Here is a 14,741-nt window from a genome sequence, read left to right as displayed (position 1 = left end):
AACAGTTAACTCCCGTAAAGGCGGAACTCTCTGGAGAGCTGGCTCGCCAAATACCTTTTCTCCTCAGGGAGCAGGACGGTGGAAGGCGCAGATCAAACTTGGTGTCAAGAATCAGAAGGCAGGTCGGATCACCGGGGCAGAGACAGAGCAGGTTAGTCGGGGATGGGGGGAGGGACGGAGGGACGGCGGGGGGAGGGGAGGGGGACGGGACGGACGGACGGACAGGGACGGACACGCAGGCAGGCAGGCAGGCAGGCAGGCAGGCAGGCACAGAATGCTGGAAAGTCTCTCATCAGGAAGAACAATCTGGCACTGAGGGTGAGACACAGGGCAGGTTATACAGGCAGTAACAGGAAATGAGCAACAGGTGGAGGTGGTTACTGCTGACGAGGGTGCAGCCAGGCAGAGGGAGAGAGAGAGGGAAGCACTGCAGGTGGAAGAAATCAGGCTGATGAGGAGAGAGGTGCGTGAGGAGAGGCTGTAGAGGAGCAGACATGACAGAATCCATGTTTATTTTATTTTTATACCCCATACTTTTTAAAAGACAGGCCTCCACACTCAAATTTGCTGTGCATTGTGGGCATTTTATAGTGCACTATATAGTGGATGAAATTAACAGTAGAGAATTTGGACACCACTACAAAATGGCGAACACACTATATAGTGCACTATATCCGTGATAGGGGACGGTTTCAGACACAGCTACAGAGTCCTCATGTCTAGTGTGATTTTTATTGTCTTTGTGTAAGGTGAGCTGAAAAGGCAGACTATTTAAAGACACAGTGACAACTAGTGGATTTTTTTAGAATAACATATGTCAACCAAATGGTAGAGATGGCTAAATAAGGTCGAGTTGAATTCAACACATTTTTTATCAAGATTTAGTGACTCAAAATGTGCTCTACCAAACAGTCGAGCTGGCAGTTAAAGGATTAACAAAATGCCAAAAGATTTACTTTTGATTTCTCACATGAGGATTTCTGTTTTATTTCATTGTGAATTGAATCTAAAACCTAAACCTAAAAAAGCCCTAAAAAATCTGTTATTTTTTCCAAAATATTGTAAGGTTCATTTTGTCATAAGAAAGTGTTTAATCATATTGGATACAATTTAAACAAACGAACAAGAAAATATTCAAAATGTAAAGAATATAAATTAATTTTATTAATGCAAATTTTGCACTACTGTCAAATAGATCTTCCTCTGGACTCCTCATGTTTTTCAGTTGTGTGACAGCAGACAATCACTTGAAAAAATTATCAGATTAATTGATCAGAAAATGATGAGTGACAGGTCTAGTTCTCAAACAGATTTTAATAAATACCATTTTCTGTTGCCCATTTTGAGGATGTTCATCCTGGTGTAATGAGAGAAATAGCGTAAATGGCTGTCGGAATCTATGTCATTCAACATGAAGCAGCAGAGTCCACAGATCCACCTGAGAATGTTGGCATCATAATTGAGGAAGTGGAGGTGCTACCCCAAGGATCTGACCCATACATTAAATTTCTTCAAAAAGTGTTGATGGAGTTGGATGGAAACAGGCTGTCTAAGAAGGTGCAAGTTCTTAAAAACAGACTTCATGAGTAATCCACCTGCAGTAAACGAGACTGAACTATTATAAACTGAGTGGGTATTTAGTGACAGGGACAGTTAAGGATAACTTGTTGGAAAAAGTTTACAGCTGGAGAACAATGTTACTCTGTGCTTCAGTGTGTTCACAGTGTCATGGCAGCTTTGTAAACTCTTTCAGAAAACAATCCATCCCTTTGTAGAAATTATTCTGGATTTTGTTTGACTCTGTCAGCTGACATCTTTGGGCAGATGTTACACAGCTGTTATTTGTTCCCCCAAAGTGTACTGTATGACAATAGGTGACATGGTCATTCAATAGTTTATATATCATTTCCCTCAAACTGTGCCAAGACATCTATGTTAAGCATGCGACAAAGAAAACTGTGTGCTATTTTGTTCCAGGCAAGTTCCAGACTTGGAATCAATGCGCAAAACTAAACTTTTGTAAGTCTGTAATTGTTTTTTCGTAGTTAAAAAACAGCAGATCAGAGCCCTTGTGAATGGGCTAAAATTGTTTGGTTTATCAAGCTGTGTCAAACAGATCAGAACTTTTTACAGTTGAAAGAAGTTTGTTAACATGTTCACAATGTTCGTAATAGTTATTTGATGAGGTGTGTTTGTCATCCAGCTATGGCCGTGTTTGCTCTCTCACAGCATAGCAAGGTCTGCATAGTGGTGTTTGGCACGTCCTTGTCCTAGTGTCCCAACCCTATCACCAGACAAGATGTGTGCTCTAACCTACTTATTTCAAAGTGACACAAAAGCAATCAAGATTCAATTAGCTCTGCAAGTTCTGACAAATGTTTTCTTTTTGGATAGTAACTTTTTTAAAATTTACTTAACATACAGTGTGGTTTAGATAAGTATGCCAAGTTGAATTTTCAAGGTTGTTCATCTTTACAACTTGTATATTGTGGTGCCTTGTAGCTTTGTGTGTGCTTGTGTTTTTTTTTTTTGTTTTTTTTTTATAAATTATTGTTTATTTGGAAAAGCAAATATTACAAAACTTCTATTCTGGTTACACCTCAGATTCCACATCAAAATTGTGGATGCAAGACCAATAAATGCTAATCCAGATTTTTTGTAGCTTAACAGGACGAACATAACAAGTGGGCAGGAGTCGGGGAAATCATCCAATTTTTCCACATCAAGAAAAGAAAACACAATAAAGTGTGTATGTTTACACTAACCAAAACAAGAGTATATATCATGGCAACATTTTCAGAAAATAATCAAATTCAATTCACAAAGATTACGTGCTTTACATAGCCTGTCCATTTCGACCAGATCCTGAAAAAGGATTCCCTTTGGCCTTTGAGGGAAAATGTCAACTTCTCCATAATGTAAATATCCTGTACAATATTGGTCCATTCTTCAATCGTAGGTGCTTCAGGCTTTAACCACTTTCTAGTGACAGTCTTTTTGCTTGCTGCCAAAAGCATTGACAGCAGTTTTTTATCTTTCAGAGTCCAGTTATCAATTAAAACGCCTCCTAAATACAGGGCTTCAAACTTACAAGGGATTTTCTCAGTAAAAATGTTATTTATATGTTCACTCAGCTGCTCCCAGAATGGTTTGATCACTGGGCAGCCCCAGAAAATATGGAAGTGATTTGCGTTGCTTGTCCCACAGAGTCTCCAGCAGGTTCCTCCACTGCCTTGATGTTTTTTTTGGGCAGGAGTGACAAAAAATCGAACAATGTTCTTCCAACAAAATTCTCTCCATGCGTTGGAGCTTGAGGTCATCCATTGTAATTTGTAGATCTTTTCCCAGCTTTCATTTGAAATAAATACATTTCCTTCTTTCTCCCATTTATTTCTAATATGGACTGTATCACCCTGTTTAGATAATAGAATACTATTATATAGCCTGGAAACCACTTTAGTGCATGAGCCTGATTTTAACAAAATCAAAAACACATTAAAGAATCCTGGTTCTGCTGATTCCCAAGTTTTCCTTATATTTTGATTAAAATAGGTTCTGACCTGTAGGTATCTGTAGAAGTCATCCTTTTCCAACCCATTAGACTGCTGAAGTTCCTCAAAACTCATAAACGCCCCCTTCTGGGTAAATGTGTAATAGGTGGTTAATCCTTTTGAGATCCACCTTTTGAATCTCCCATCATTCTTATTTGGCTTAAAGGCTGAGTCAAAGGCGCACCACCTGAGTATTTTGATCTGATTTCCTAATTGACAAGTTTTAACTATCTTTTTCCAAGAGTCTAACATTACATACAACAATGAGTCATGCGGAATCGTCAACTCGTCTTGTATTTCTTTGTCCATTAACACAGATATAAGGGGTATTCCTTCCACTGATGTACCTTCTAAATCTTTCCATCCTGCATTGTATAACGGAGAGCATAGGCATATTAACGGTCTCATTTGAGCTGCAAGGTAGTAGGCCCGTATGTTGGGAAGACCCAATCCACCTTTCTCCTTCCTCAATTGCAGAGTTCTATACCTTACTCTAGCCCTCTTCCCTTGCCAGATGTATTGTGATATTAATCTGTCCCATTCTACAAATTGCCTTTCTGATACCTGGATTGGAAGACACTGAAATAGATACAGCAAGCGTGGGAGAATATTCATCCTAACTGACTCTACTCTGGAATATAAATTTAAAAAGGGGATCACATTCCATCTCTGTAAGTCTGATTTTAACTTTGAGGTTAGGGGTCCATAATTGGCTTCAAAAGTCTTGGAAAGCTCTTTGGTTAGTATGATACCTAAATATTTTATAGATTCTGCATCCCAATTCCATCTGTACAGACTCCTAATTCTGTTCGGTGGATTGTAGTTTAGTGTTAGGACCTGAGTCTTGTTAATGTTGATCTTGTATCCTGACAGTGAACCATATATCTCAATCATCTCCATAAATTTAGGTAACGTTTGAGTTGGGTTTGCTATAGTTAACAGTAAATCATCCGCGAACAAGGACAGCTTTTGTTCGCCAGCTGCCATTGAAACTCCTATTATGTCAGGCCTCTGCCTTATCCACTGACTAAGCGGCTCTATAAAAAGGGCGAAGAGGAGCGGCGAAACACAGCACCCCTGCCTTGTACCTCTTTCCAAATTAAATGATTCTGATAGATCTCCGTTAATTTTTATCCTCGCCGATGGTTTGTTATACAGTGCAGCAATTACATCAATTAGGGTCTGATGAAATCCAAATTTAGACATCACTTTATATAGAAAAGACCATCTGACCGAGTCAAACGCCTTTTCCGCGTCCAGACTCAGTACAAGTGTCTCTATTTTTTGTTGTGCTGCATGTTTTAAAATATGCAATGTTTTTCTGATGTTGTCCTGAGTCTGTCTCTGTTTAATGAAACCTGTTTGGTCCTTATGTATTATTTCTGGTAAAATTTTTTCAAGTCTCTGTGAAAGTATGGCGGTAAATAATTTATAATCAATATTTAACACACTAACTGGGCGGTAATTACCACAATTCAACTTATCTTTCCCCTCTTTAGGAATTACTGAAATAATTGCGTCTCTCCATGAAGGGGGGATAATTTTCTTTTCCAGTACACAGTTGAACGCTCTTGTTAAAGTAGGGACTAACTGGTCTTGCATTTCCTTATACCATTCGGAGGTAAAACCATCCGTTCCTGGGGATTTACCCCCTTTTAATTTCCCCATAACCGATCTTAGTTCTTCTTCAGTTATCTTTGATATTAATTGTTTATTCTGTTCGCTTGTGATCGTAGGTAGAAACAGGTGGGAAAGAAAGGTGTCTATCTGGAGTTCACTGCTCAAATTAGGTTGAGAATATATGTTTTGATAATAGTCTTTAAAGCATTTATGAATATTTTCCAATCCTGTTTCAACATTATTTGTATGTGTATTTCGTATTTTGTAAATAGTTCTATCTGCTTGTTGTTTTCGTAGTTTAAATGCTAGGAGCTTCAGAGACTTCCCGCCTGCTTCATAGTGTTTCTGTTTTATGAAGAGAAGTTTATTTTGTATTTCTTGTGTGTTTAAGTCGTCCAATTCTCCTTTTAGTATTTTGATTTTAGTTTTTGTTGCCTCCTGAAAGGTTTTGGAATGTTCTTTTTGAAGTTTCTTTAATTCCTCCTCCAATTTCTTTTGTTTTTGTTGTCTAATTTTCTTTTCATTGGAGGAAATAGCTATTAATTTTCCTCTGATCACTGATTTTAGAGCATCCCAAAGTATTGTCGGTCCCACCTCTCCATTATCGTTCTCTTCCAAGTACCTTTTGATTTAATTTTTTATACTTTCTTTAATAATTGTACTGTTTAGTAAGTTTGTATTTAGCCTCCAGAGAGTGGATCTACTTTTCTTACTCAGAAGAACAGAAATATAAATTGGGCTGTGGTCTGAGATGGAGCTCGGGCCGATTTCACAACTTTCTATTCTATGGACATCATTCTTAAACATGAAAAAATAATCTATCCGTGAATAAACATTATAAGAAGGGGAGTAGTGTGTATAGTCGCGACTAGTTGAGTTTCTATCTCTCCATATGTCCACTATTCCAAGTTCATCTATCATATTTCTGAATCTTTTCTCAATATTTTTTGTATTAGATTTTCCATTTGATGAATCCAGTTTTGGATTTAATCTAATATTAAAATCCCCAGCACAAATCATTATCCCTTGACTTTTTGTTGCTGCTAATTCAAGTATGAGTTTGTAAAAGGACCAGTTGCTACCCGGTGGAGCATAGACATTAATGAGACTTATCAGAACACCATCAATTTTCCCTGTAATCAAAACAAATCTTCCTTCCTTATCTTTATGCTCTGCAACGTGTTCATAGTGCAGAGCACTCGATATTAAAATCGCCACTCCTCTTCGCCTCCCAGAGCCGTGTGAAGAAAAATACACAGATTTAAAACCCATCCTATTCAACTTGGCATGTTCAGAATCATCTAGGTGGGATTCCTGCAGCATTGCTATTTGAATCTTATCTTTCCTTAGCTTAGACAAAATTTTCCATCTCTTTATCGGATTGTGTATGCCATTTATATTAAATGAAACCACCCTTATACGTGTCCTCTCCATCTAAGTAATGTTCACCTCCATTTTACTAATGACATTGGAGAGCCCCCTCCAGCCCACTGGAACTGACAAAATATGAACAGATAAAACAAGAACATACATACTTACAAGAACCATAATTAACAAAACAAGTTTGGCTTCCAAAGCTGGGGTCTGTCCGTTAACTAGACCCTGTTGGCTTCCTGAAGACAGCCTGAAAGGGAAAGACCTCCCAAGTCTAATAGGGGGGGCCCTTACAAATATCAGCAGCCCAGTTCAGAGTGAACCCAGATGAACCTTTTTATAACACCATCGTCCTTAACACAGTCCTCTGCAGACTTCTCTGAGAGATATAACCTGGGAGGAAAATGATGAATCTTTCTGTACTTAAGTAACTGGGGGAGATGTTCTCCTGAATGCCCGGAGCTTCTCTCTGTAGAATTCTCCTCTTGCAGAGCTGGAAGCTCCTTTCTGTGATCTCCCCTCCTTCCTACTCCAGGACAGCCGCTCAATCTGCTCCTTCAGGGAATCTGGTGATCTGATGACTTTTACTTTGTACCCTTTTTTGGCCAGGTCCTCGGTCGCTTCCTCTATGGTGTCGTAGGTTCTGGTCCCTTCTTTATATCTCACTCGCAGCCTTGCTGGAAAGAGGGTCTGAAACGGGACCCCGTTCTCTTTCAGGGCCCTCCGAACCTCCGTATATTCTCTGCGCTTTCTGAGGATGGCTGGCGGGTAGTCATGATCTAGGTTTATCCGTTTTTCACGCCAGACAAAGCCCTTATGTTGCCAAGCTTTGCGAAGTACAGACTCTTTCATTTTAAAGCTCAGAAACCTCACCACTATTGAGCGTGGCGGTGCGCTCTCCGGCGGCTGCGGTCCCAGCGCCCGATGTGCTCGCTCTATCTGCAGGTCTGCTCCGTTGTCATCCAGTCCGAGCCCCTCTTTCAGTAAAGTCTCCACAAATGCGATCATCGATTCCGAGTCCTTCTCAGTCCCCTCCGGAACACCATAAATCCTGACATTCTCTCGCCTAGACCGGCTCTCCAGGTCTGCTAGCTTGTCGTCCAGCTTCACGTGCAGTTTTAGTAGCTCCGCTACCACTTCCTCCGTGTTTTGAGTTCTTTCCTCCGTTTTCTCCAGCCGTTCCTCTACTTCATTAATTCTCGCGTTCGTTTTTTTAATTTCCTCCTTGATAGTTATTAGTTGTTCTTTGTTTTCCTGGCGGAAACATCTCAGTTCTTGTAGCAATATTTCTAGGCTAGCCATTACTTCCACACTCTGCTGCTAGCTTAACACTGCGTAGCATTAGCTGTAGCTTTTGTCGCTGTATAACTTCTTGTCCTTTCTTCTCCAGAAAATTATATAGTAGTTGGGGCTACATTAGCAGTCTTACCCCCTCTTTACGCTTTTCGTGGTGTTATATCACTCGGCTGAATGGGAGTATTTCTGTAATTTCTCCGGTTCTCTCGGGAGCCTCTTTACCGAGCTGCCATCTCTACGATGTTCCGGCCGGAAGTTCGTGTGCTTGTGGTTTTGTTTCTTGTGTATGCTTGGTGGTTTTTCTGTGTGTGTCCTCCTGTGTTGCAGGGGCTGGGCGTGGCATCTGGTTGCTGGAGCTTGGAGCACTCTTCCTCACCTGCGCCTCATTGTCAGTCACCTCCCCAGCAGCTTAAAAGTTCCCGCTTCACTCTTCACCGGTGCCAGATTGTGACACACCTTACCAGAGGTAGATCAGCCATCTCTTTGAATTTCTCTTATAGTGTTTCATGCATTGTTGGGTTGTGATTTTTTTGTGCACATTTTGACTCTTTTTGTGCTCTCCTCAGTGCATACCTTCGCCAAGCTCCAATGCCTTGCCGCCCAGCCCTTCACCTCAAGCTCAGACATTCAACACCCAAACCACCACGGACCAACTCCACGCTCTGCTCACGCTTCTCCTCGACTCACCTCCACCATCAGCCACACCAGCCTCACCTGCCTGCACGCTCCCTGGCTCCCATCCCCCAACTCCAATCCCAACCTCCCTCCATTCATATCTTGATTAAATCACTGTTCATTTTCCACTTTTTGTCCGGTGTGTTTGCTATTGGGTCCAACCCCCCCCTTTTGGTACCGAGTGGCATAACATATATATTTGAAACAGCTGAATTAAACTTGAAAATCTACATTTTTTTTAGAAATATTTTAAGATTTACTACCATTTGTTTCTGATACCATATTAGAATCCTTTATTTTTATTAACCTAAAAATCATGTCAGTTGATTTCCTTTTTTTGTTTTTTTTGAGGTAATCAGTTTCCACAAAAGTTAAGTAATCTTTAGCTGGTTGGGTTTAACAGTGTAATTTTACACAATGATTTTAAGTCTGACTTTATAATTCAATTTTAAAATTATAAGATTATTTGAACAGACAAATATAGACATGTTTACTAAAGGTGTTCAGCACATTTTTCACTGTGACGCGAAATTGTTGAATTAATGTCAGGTGAAGTACACAGAAGTAAATTTTATTTACTTGAGCTCACATTGGTTAAGCATATAGAATTCAGTCAAATTAAGTACAATCAACAAAATCCTACAATTTAAATACAACATAACAGTGTTAAGTAAATTTAAGTAAAATCACCTTAAGTGTGTCAGTTAAATGCTACATCATACAGCTACTCTTAATTTACGTGAGACAGTTTGGTGAGATTTACTTCAGAGCATGTAGTAATAATAAATTGTCTGGTCTGTTTCCCAGTTATGCAACCCCATTTCGTGGGGCCTGTTGACATAAGTAAATTAAGTAAATCTAACATTTCATTAATTAGAGTGCAGAGAGAGCAGTAAAACACAGCTTTTTAGCCTTTATAGCACAGAAAAGGCTTTACTTCCTACGGAAACTCAGTAAGGCTAAATTCAAGAGCAAGATCCTGGTTAACTTCTACAGAGGAGCAATAGAAAACATACTGACTGGAAACATCACGAATTGGCATGGTTCATGCACGGCCCAGGACAGGAAGGCTCTATAGCGGGTGATTAAACTGCCCAGAATATCACTGGTTCCCATCTGCAGAGCATTGGTGACCTCTGTGAAGTGAGGTGTCTACTCAAAGCCCAAAGGATACTGAAAGACAGCAGCCACGTCAGCCACAGTCTGTTCACCTTGCTGCCATCTGGAAAAAGATACAGAAGTATCTGCTGACGAACCACCAGACTACAGAGCAGCTTCTTTCCCCAAGCTGTGAGACTGCTCAACTCCTCCTTTGACACTAAAAAGATGTAGCAGGATTTAGGATCAACTTTAATTTCATTTTTTCTTAAACCACGTTTAAATAAAATTACAAATAAATCTACCTTGTGCCTTGTACCTCGGTGTTATACTTTAAACAAAACAAGGGTATTTGGATAAATTTGATGCTGTATATCTGTCTCTGGGGAGCTGATGTTACGGCAGCTAGTAGCTAAGCCAAGTCAGTGTCACCATGCAGAAGCCAGCGCACAAAGAAACCTCAACAAAGCAGGTCTGAGTTTCACTCACCCTAGGGAGGTAAGAGCAGTCATGAAACTTAGCACTTATCTCTGTGCTCCCTTCTTAAAATTCTGCCTCAGCACTTCTCTGCTCTGCCTCTCTATTCTTAATTGTTTTACATTTCATTGTGCTTACACTTCTGTCTGTCTCTCTCAGCTCTCCTTGCTTTCTCTGATAGTTGGAAATCCCATTATTCCTAGCAGACTGAAGTGAACTTATTTGAGCCTTGTCTCGGTGAGACAGACACACAACAGGAGTCTTTTCTTGCAGGATGAATGACGGTAAGAATAACTGTCTTTTTTTGCTGTGAAGAAGTAGGAATGGTAACAGGACAACAGCTTGACGCCAGTCTGCACATTGATTTTCATTTCACAAACTCTGTGGCGGATCACAACCAGAAATTCTCTCTTAACATATTCTTTGTTCCCCAATCCTTTTCTCCCACTGTCCTCTGCATAATAATGAGAATAATCTCAACTGGATAGGAGCAGCACTGAATGCAATGAGTGAGGGTGCTTATACAAATTAATGCTGATAAGATGAAGACAAGGATGAAGTTTTAAAAATGTATTCAATTAGCATTGAAAATCTGTGACAGGCCTAAACCATGCTGCTGTGTTTAGGGTATGCAAACAGATGCAGATGCAGCCTCAATTGGACATTTGATGTGCTTCAGGCTTTGGCTCCTCTGCATCACCTTCATTTTTTAACCTCTGAGGTTGGTACTAGCAGTCCTGGGTTATGTAGGCGACTGCCCTCAGAGGGCCCAAGACCCTTGAGTGGCCCAAGGACTCTAAATAAACGATGTGGAGATTACTTTGTGATAGTTTCATTATCATTATTATTATTATTATTTTTTAGTAGTTTAGTTTTCGTGTTGCTGGTGGTCACTGGGGCAAATTGGCAGCAAAGTCACATTATGCCCTTTTAAAGGGATTCTTTGTTGATTTTCAATCAGCTTTGTATCAAAACAACATGGGTAATATGCCAAATCTGTGGGGAAAGGGGAAAAAAAGAAATGTGAGGGGAAGAAAAAAACAAGAAAAAAACAAGAAAAAAAAAGAGAAAAAAAAACACACAAGAAAAAAAAAAGTCAAAAGACACAACACAAGATAATACCAGATTAAAATGTTTTGTTTAAAAACTTTCCAGTAAGTATTTTAGGGTAAGGAAAGGGAGGGGGAGGGTTTGTGCGTCAATTTTAATTATATACTTTTGGCCAATAAATTAAATATAATCCAAATTATATATGATGTAAGGGTTAAGGTTAGGCATGAAGTGGGTGGGGTAAAGGTTAGGATTATTGTATGTGAGTTGATATGGTGTAATTGAGATATGAAGTGTCTGGTTAAGTTTAGGCATGAGAATAAAAAGGAGGAATAGCAGGTTCCTGGACAAGTAGGTGGATATGGGATGTGAAATTGTGATAGGTTATGATTACGCACAGGGCCGAAGTGGTTATGGTTAGAGGAGGTGGGGGAGTATGCATAAACTGGTATGAAATTGTGCTGTGCTTTGTATCTTGTAGTGCATCCCGGCATCTTCTCATTGGTCTTGGAACAGAAGGATTGCCATTGGCAGGTGAGGATCTAAAAAACAAATAAATAAAAGCATTATGACAGAGCATCACAAGACAAAATATAAGTGCAATATAAGAATTGCTTAAAAAATGTTCGTTAGTTTAATCAATTAAAAGAACATGCTATTATTAATAGAAACATTGAATTTCACCAGCTGTGCAGCATCCTACAGTGCCTGAACCCTCACAGATGATGTTCTTCAATTTCCCATTACCCTCAGCTATGCCACCATCACTTCAGACACAGGCATCTAGTCAAAATGTTCCTTACACCACTCAGCGATACAGAAAGAGAAAACAGGAGAGGCAGCACACTGGCACTGTCACAAGAAAATATGAAGAGAAGACCGACGTGATCCTTTGCAAAAAGTACCAGAAAGGAAGAAAGAAAGCCACCAGCACATCTTAATACTTTGGCAACTGGTACTGCAAAGAGTCTGAGACTCAGTCATATGATGAATAGAGGGCTGTGCTGGTGAAACAAGGGTATCGGGGAAAAAAACAAGAGAATGATGACCCTCCCCCCAACTTCAACTTGTTTCTTTAAGCATATTAAAAAATATAAAACATGTTTCTGTGTTTTGATTTCTTCTTTGTTGTCATCTTCCTCTTATTATGACTTAGTTAAAATATATAAAGAATATATAAAATATACAACTTTAATATATTCACAAAACAGCATTATCTGAACTTTAAAACAATAATCCTCATATCTACCATAATTGTCTTATATGTTCCTTCTTTTTTTGCATAGGCCTACTTCACATTTCTGATATTTTTGCTGCTGCCATACATTCTCTGTGCTCACGACTGCAACAGTCCTGTTTTCCCTCAGGACCTGGTATGCTTTATCTTCTCGTGGTAAAAGATTAGGATTGTCATCACACTGTTTCTTGTCTTATTAATCTATTTTGTTTAGCGTTATATTTCAGGGGGAATTTGTCGAGATCTTGTTCCAATAGGGATTTGAGGATTGAAGGATTGTTTTGCCAGGGTTTTGAAGGACCTATGTAGACACTTAGTTTGACTGCTCTGTGATATTGTGAAAGATGGAGTGCAAGTGAATATCATTTGCTTTTTGCAGCATTCCATGTTGGGACAAATGAAAGTCCCCTTTTAAACAGGTTTAGCTGTGTTTTGATCAGATGGGGCACTGGCAGGCTGCCACAGGCACAAACCTAATATCTAAGCCCCGAGGAAGAGCACCAGGCGTTGATATTTCCCCTTTTGCTCACATGGGGAAAGAGACATCTGTAAATCAGTAAATAATTTTTTGTGAGAATCAAAACCCCCGTGAAACTTCTTCTCTCCCTTCTGGATGTAAACCATCCGGTTCAATAACATTTGGAAAGTCTTAAAGGGCCGCAAGATTTTTTAGACCACCATTCAAGCTAGCTGAGGCGGTAATCCGGAAGTCTGTCGCTCCGCCGGCAGGAGTTAACCGCTCGACCATACTCAGTCAAGCTCGGCAGGGTTTCGCTGCCATTAATCTCTACTACACATGCTCTATGGGCCAGTTCTCAAAGGGGTGAAAGAGGCCCCGCCCACACGGCTGTGTCCAGATTTCACTATAATACATCCCTGCTAATATCCCGTTCCACGGTTCACATTACAACTGAACTCACGAGAGCCGAGTACAGCGAGAGCGGATGCCGTCTCCTCCTCACCACTCACATAGCAATCATGCGGCCAGTCTGACCAGCAGCCCCGCAGTCCTGACCTGCAGCCGACTCCATGACCGCTCTGAGAGCTGCCTGCCCTGCAAATGAATCAAGCGTGTGCAGCTTACGACCAATCACAGACAATGATTTTGTACAGTTACAGCAGAGCCGTTGCTCAGTAGGCTACATATTTGTAGATATGTTTTTTGTTTAAATATTCACTGTATTTTTTAGTTTGGCACCCAAAAATCCCTCACATGGTTCACTCTGTCTCAGTCAGTCTCACACACTTAGTCAGTTGATCTAAATAGTTAGTTCGTAAACTACCTGGTCAGCCTTTTCTATTCATTTTGCCTCTTTCAGAATAGCATATTATGCAAATTAGTTGATTATATCATCTAGCTACTTTTAGGAGAGCCAACAGCTACTTTCCTTGCAGGGGAGCTGGCAACAATGAGTAAGGGTGCAAAACACATTAGATATCATTTATGTATTTTGAGGAGTGTAAAAAAAGGGGGGGTTATCATTAAAGTAGTGGCACAATTTCTATTACACCATATATATAGCAAAGGTTTCTCATCAACTACAAACATTGACCTTTTTGATCTCTGAGATGTCCTCTGTGTTACTTCCTACTAATTTTACTGTACATGACTCATCTCAGCATAACCTGAACTTTCATTCGAGCCTAATATAAAGGCTTTATGGCGACTTTAAAAAATATTTTGGATTTGAAGGTCAAAAGTAAGTCAAATCATCAAAACCACATCAATTATGAATTCCTTGACCAAAAAAATCTCTGAAACCATGCACTGTGCAGCACTGCAAGGCCAAACCACTGAAAATTTCGAATATGGCAAACGGTAGCCATTTTTGGATTTTGGACTCAAAAAAAGTTGCTCGCATTTCTGCGAGATGCGTGGGGGCTAAATTTGTTTTCTTAACCTTCATAGATGACAAATACACTGAGAAACAAAGTTTTGCTCTTCACAGTCACGGAACTGCCAGAAATTACTCAACTATATGGGGGACCGAAACGCATAGCAACAGAGGAGCTAGTGACCTCCCAGAGTGCACTCCTGAATCTATATAAGAGTGCACCTCCATGTTGTTACACATTCATCAATAGGGAACTAAAAAGCCAACAGGGGACATTTTTTAGGTGCTCACTTGGTCATGCTGTAAATCATCCTAAAATAATGTCTTAAGGCCTCTGGTTTTTTCTTGGCAAATATGGGGACCTAAAGGTGTGTAAGTGTTAATATCCATACTCAGTGCTGTCCCTGCTGGCTGGAGCAGGTATTTGAATGACCCATTCTCACATGTCATTTTTAACACTCCACTCTAAAGTGAATGGGTTGCAGTCCTCAGCAGCCTTTCAGACTGTAGGTGGGCTGTTAATTAGTA

General features: G+C 40.1%; 1 long non-coding RNA gene across 2 annotated transcripts; it reads left to right on the top strand.

Moving 5' to 3' along the window:
- Positions 1 to 9,974: 9,974 nt before the first annotated feature.
- Positions 9,975 to 12,182, top strand: LOC148185953 (uncharacterized). 2 transcript variants are annotated; one of them, XR_015775450.1, is made up of 4 exons: positions 9,975 to 10,112; positions 10,251 to 10,375; positions 11,623 to 11,675; positions 11,895 to 12,182. It is a non-coding gene; the product is annotated as an uncharacterized LOC148185953 (long non-coding RNA). The 2 variants fall into 2 exon arrangements; XR_015775449.1 differs by having other exon boundaries at positions 11,829 to 12,182.
- The last annotated feature ends 2,559 nt before the right edge of the window (positions 12,183 to 14,741 follow it).

Source organism: Plectropomus leopardus, chromosome 22, assembly GCF_026936395.1.
Source record: "Plectropomus leopardus strain MGB_pleo_1.0 chromosome 22, ASM2693639v1, whole genome shotgun sequence".
NCBI classification, from domain to species: domain Eukaryota; kingdom Metazoa; phylum Chordata; class Actinopteri; order Perciformes; family Serranidae; genus Plectropomus; species Plectropomus leopardus.
Note: the sequence above shows the minus strand (reverse complement) of the source record. Positions and strands in the feature narration are given on the sequence as shown.